Genomic DNA, 6113 nt, shown 5'->3' with positions numbered 1-6113 from the left:
GTAGTAAAACTTAAATTCTAAACTCAAATTAGTGAAGTGAATGAGGCCTACATATATTCAGCATCTCACACCCTGCCAAAGATCATTTTCTTTGATTTGATCCTTTTTCAGGACTAATCCAACATGTGATTTGCTTTGTGAGAACAGCAATTTACAATGTAAAAGGATAGTTTTAAGAGAATAATGATGCGATGATTCATTTAGGCTGGGATATATATATATATATATAGTACCTAGCGGTGTGACTGAAAATATTTTCTTAAATGCATGTTATAGGCATTAATATTTAGGATTGAATTTCGGTATTCTCCGTGTTAGAAATCAACTGATCGGTCGTGAAGTTTAATTATTGTCGTCAACACCACATGATAAAACTTCATTTTTTAATAGATATGTCTTTTATGTTTAAGATAAACCATCATAAATTTTGTGTTTTTATTTTTTATGATTTTATTGTTCTCGGTTTGATAAAATTAAGTCGTGTCTAATTCTTAAGAGGAAGAGTTGCGACACAAACGAAAAGAAAAACTAAAGCGAAAAGTAAAGAATAGTGAAAGAAACGTATTCACAATTTGGATCCATTAAGTTAGTTTACTCTTAAAACCTTATAAAACCTCCTTGTAAATGACATATGCAATATGGGTGAGGATTTGTTCCTCTCTTTATTATGAACACTTATGTACACATTAAAAAAATCATCTCAATCAGAATTAAAACGATAAAGTTATGACATTTTTAAGATTAAAATGAAGAGAGAGAAAAAGTGGAATCTGAAACTGTTGAACTGTTGACAACAATTCGAATTGTTAGTATACTGTTGACAACAATTCAAATTAATATATAAAAACCCTAAATTAAGGTTTGAATTCTAACTAAGAATTTGAGTTGTTGAAACTGTAATTATGTTGAAGAAAACTCATTGGCGTTAATAATAAAATGCATGGCAAAGTATAGAAAAGTCTTGATAGTTTTGCCTACCCCCATAGCAGTTATCGAACTATATAATATTGTATAGATAAGGTGTAAATATGATATGGGGCCACATGATTTTGGGGAAAGAAAGCACTGAATTTCATAAGGATTTGAAATCCATTACGACGTTGTCATATGATGCGATGGAACAGGAAATAGTGTCATTGTTTTCATAACTATACCTTTGAGTCCATTTCGTTGGTTTCAATATCTCCCAACTGCACCATATCCTTTTCTTCCCCAACTATTACAACTATCCCATTTGTAATTCATTTATCTCTACCCACCTTAATTAGTCCGCATTAAATAACATTTCATGTAGTGTGACCATTTCCACTTGGCTTGTCTATTACATGTCGCAACAGCCACAGAAATATATGCATTTATATATAAATAAAGTCTCAAGTTTGAGGTCTTGACCAACTTAATACTTGTAATATTTTTCATTCGTTATTGTAACACCGTTTATATGTTTATATAACACTTAATTTACTTAAATATATTATTGAGGTAACACCCTAATGTTATAAGAGGTAGACTACGTTTATATTACACTAAAGTAAATTGAGTGTTAATGTTATAATGACGAACGAAAAATGTTATAAGTGCTAGGGTAGTCTAGACGCCTAACTGAAGATTATATATATATATATTATCTTCTTAAATGTGAGAATAGATTTCCGGGGGTTTCGTTGCTTCCCCCTCTCCATTTTTTTTTTTTTTACCTTTTTACGTTTTTTTCCTTTTTCTTTTCTTCTTTTTCCTCCCTTATTTTTTTTATTGCATCTTTTAATCTTTTATTTTTATATATTTTTTAAATATATCCCTTTTAAACACTTTTTTTACAATTATTTAAAATATTATTTTTTTTGTAATTACCCGGTAAAATTAATTTATTCTCAAATGTGTCTCTACATAAACATTTTTTCTCCTGTGATCCTCATAAATTTCAGTTGCAGTTGCAAAATATTTCGCATAAGTTTTTTTCTTAAGTTTTTTTACCTTTTTTTTTGTCTTTTACTTCAGATCTTTTTTTTCACGTTTGTCTTTATTTCTTTTATTCTTTCTTTTCCTGACGATTTGTATAACTGTTGTTTTAAATTCACGCGTTTTTTTCTTAGTATATGTATATGTAAATATGTATCTATTTATATAGTCGTTGATACTTATATTGATGGTGATGCTGATAATGTTATTACCCATTAATTCATCATTTTGGCCATGTCTAATCTCTGCTACCTCTTGTGTAATATTGAAATTAGGTCATTGATTATGTGACGGAAATCGTTTCTTTGACCATGCTTTATAACTTGTCGGATATTAAGTATATTGAGTATATGCTATAGAAAATATTAAGGAACAAGTAACACCTTTGTTTTTGGTCCAATGTTATACCGTGTATATTTTATTATATTACAAAATGCGAATGTCAATATGTCATTGGATTATTTACCTACCTAGTTTTTTTTTTTTAAATATTCGATTGATTATTTTTTATATTAATTTATTATGTCATCTAAGTTTAAGAACCTGCAGATAAATACTGAAAAAATTTTAAGGTGTGTGAATTGCGATTACATAATTAATAGCTACACTCCACTAGTATTAATATATACAAATTATGTTTATATTTTATTTGAGACTTGTTACCCTGAACGTGTTCCAAGCACATACTAGTTACTACCCACATGGTTTTAACCAACTTTAGCAGCTTTGTCATGCAATGAAATTTGTGAACAATAAACCCGCCGGAATACCTTGGGCTTATATTTGGATTACCGGCTTTTGAGTTTAATGAAAGTGTGGATTCTAGTTTGATTTAAGTATTTTTGTGTTTGAATGAACTGTATGTAAATGAACAAGAAGAATTTTATAGTGGTTCACTCTATAAAATTAGAGCTACATCCACTGTATATATTATATTTCTTTTGTGGAGATCATAGTTTACAATGAATGCTATCTCTCTCTCTCTCGTTCTTTTTCCTTTGAAATTTTCTGGACCCCTTCCCTATTGGGGTCCTTCTTCTTTTATACTCGGGCTTCCTTCACTGGGTGGGTTTCCTTCATAGGTAGGAACACTCAAGTGCTCTCCCTCTCTAGGCCCAGACATAGCCCACTAATTAGTATTGTTCACTCAACCAATTAGTCTTCTATTACGGCTCTGTGACTCTCCGTAATGCTTTTCTGTCCCCTGGGGGGGCGGTTTGTAAACTTGCAATTAATGCTATCAGACTTCTCTTATCTTTGCATGTAACCTATCATGTCGAAAATGGACGTTCCCCTCGTCGTCAGTGATTGTTTAACCTTTCTCCCCCCTTCTAGTGATCTCTTCTGCAGTCGAGGGATCTTGTTGTGTCGACCCAGGCGGAATCAACCGTCGACGCCTCATGAGGTCGTCGCCCTAATCATGGACTTCATCTTCGGGCTCTATAGCTGATCTTGAGGGAAACGAAGCGTCGAGGGTTGAGTGCTCAGCGGAAAACAAGTATAGCCACGTATCATGACGCCGTTAGTCCAGGTGTCCATCACATTTTCTCACACAACAATCATCATCATCATCATCATCATCATCATCATTATTATTATTATTTTGCCTGAAATGAACGACTTAATGCATTTCCAATAAGAAATACAATTAAAATTTTAAAGAAGTTTACGTATGAAAATAAAAAATTTCAAAAACTAAATCGAGACATTTGCATTCAATCCCTGAATCACACGTGGCTCCGACAATATTGGCCATGTTGTCTAAATATAGTATTGTTTATAAGTCTTCTACTCATAAGATTTTGAGCGATATTTAGCACACAACCTCATGTTATTGTAACTTCACCTTAAGGTCACTTAATAAAAATACTTTAGTACAGGAGTTAATAATAAATAAAAGAAAATTTACAGAAAGATTAGCATGGTCTCACCCGAAGGGTGACATGCATGAAGAGCAGTCCAATTATTTATTTATTTATTTATTTACACGCAATAACAAAGGTTAACGGTCCAAATTTTTTATTTAGAAAATATTAAGATCATCCTTGCTTTTTATGGATGCCGGTTTCTTGCAATATTTATACTATTACCTACTCATTTGCCTTTTCTTACACGGAATTAATTCCCATCTTATATACGCGTTTAGCAGTTATTTAACTTATTTTTTCCGCTACAAGCTCTTCCTTGAGCGACAAACCTTTTCTTACAATGAGAATGGAACATCTCATATTACGAAAAAACAAAAGTTGCAAATATTTAAGATTACAGTTTTACGAGTTAGTTGTTGCGTTCTATTTTGTTTCATTTTTCTTCTTTAGTGGCATGAATAAAGCTAATATTCCATAGAATTTACTTAAAAAATATTCCATACAATCTTTCAAAACAATAAATAAATATCAGCCATCTTTTACACAAATTAAGCATTTTATCCGTGGAAGATGTGAGTTCATTAAAGTTTGATCTTTTTTTTTTTTTCCCCCTGGAAGTTTTTTCTTTAAATAACTACTATATACTACTGATTACTACCGACCATCAAGCCTAAAGCTATTTCGTGTTCTAGTGCCACCGAGAATTTAAATGGGATGAAACTTTGAGAGAAGTTATGGATTCGACCTTGTCATGTACAAATTAAACCTACTAATTTTTAAGCGTAGAAATTTGGACTCTAAGGGTAACTCCTGATGGAATTATACGAAAAATTACACACAATTATTTCAACACCCTTGATAAATGAATAATAATTCTAGATTTAACTCAAGCATGCATTTCAACAAATTTAACTTTCTTTGCCAAAAAACGATAGTAATGCAAGAAATCGTAATCTTTACGTAGATATATATGTAGATCAATCAGATTCATTATATTTGATTAAAAAAAAAAAGTGGTATGTCATAGATAGGTAGATGGATATATGACTTGTTGGAACACATAATTAATCGTATAATCATCCGACAGGAATAAAGTAAATCAAAAACAGTGGGCTGCTTAATTACATTTGTATATTATATTATGTATAGAGATGAGAAGAGAGGGGACCTCCTGCGCTGCATAAGCATTGACTAGGATAGGGGGACCAGCCATAGAAAAAGAAAAGTTGGTACGGACCACACAATCAGACAACTGTAGCAGCTGCAGCGCAGAACTGTCTGAGAGAGGGTCTGAAGAGAAGAGGCCACTTGAGTTTCTCAGACCACAAACGCAACGTGCGCACTTGGCAGAGTGTCCACATCATTGCCTCCCCCTCAAACACATGCGCCACCTCCCATGCACGTGTCTTCTTTGAGCACTCTTGTTTATTCTTTAAGTGCGTTTTGAATAAGAATTTGTGTGTCGTGTTTTAAATTATGATTCATAATAATTTATTATAATATTTTTTTTTATAAAAAATATACGTAATTTAAGAATAATTATAAATCATAATTCTTAATCAATGAACTAAATATCCTTTAAAGATTAAAACTCTACTAGTTCTATGATGTAGGTTTTGATAAGTGGATAGATAAAACCCATTATTTTAAAAGTGATGGGATTCTAATCTTATAGAGATGAATATTATTTTTGTTGTTGTTCTTTTTTTTTTCCCTCAAATAATTCTACGAGACACTAATAATATTAATATTGATGTCTAAATAGGATTCACATTTATTAGTTTACACTTTACATCGCATTTTTCAATCGGAACATTGTCTGAATTTTGTTTTGTTCCGGGTTTGATGCAATTTGGATTGCACGAATAAGAACTCTCATAATTTACTATTCAAACTTTTGGTTAATCTATTTTGTCTTTTTATGCCCTTTCTCTCTCTCTCTCTTGATAATAGTTAATCTATTTTTTTTAATTTATATATTGTTTAAATACATGTTATAATTATAGAATGACATAATAAGAAATATTTTCAAAGGAATTTAAATACTAAGATATTAAATTAAATCACTTTCTTAGTTTATATGAAAAAAAGAAAACATTCTTATTATGTAAGCAAATAATAAATATTCTCCTATGCTTAATTCAAATAGATGAACTCATTTTGTATTTAAAAAAAATGATTTTTACAAAATAAAAAGACTATTGCTTTTAAGAAATAACGGTTCTCCAAAAGAGTAGTAACTCTAAGTGAATCTCTAGCGTTAAAAAAAAAAAAAAAACTATATAC

This window comes from Morus notabilis, unplaced genomic scaffold (genome assembly GCF_000414095.1).
Source record: "Morus notabilis unplaced genomic scaffold, ASM41409v2 Scaffold20, whole genome shotgun sequence".
NCBI classification, from domain to species: domain Eukaryota; kingdom Viridiplantae; phylum Streptophyta; class Magnoliopsida; order Rosales; family Moraceae; genus Morus; species Morus notabilis.
This window is presented reverse-complemented; position numbering follows the sequence as displayed.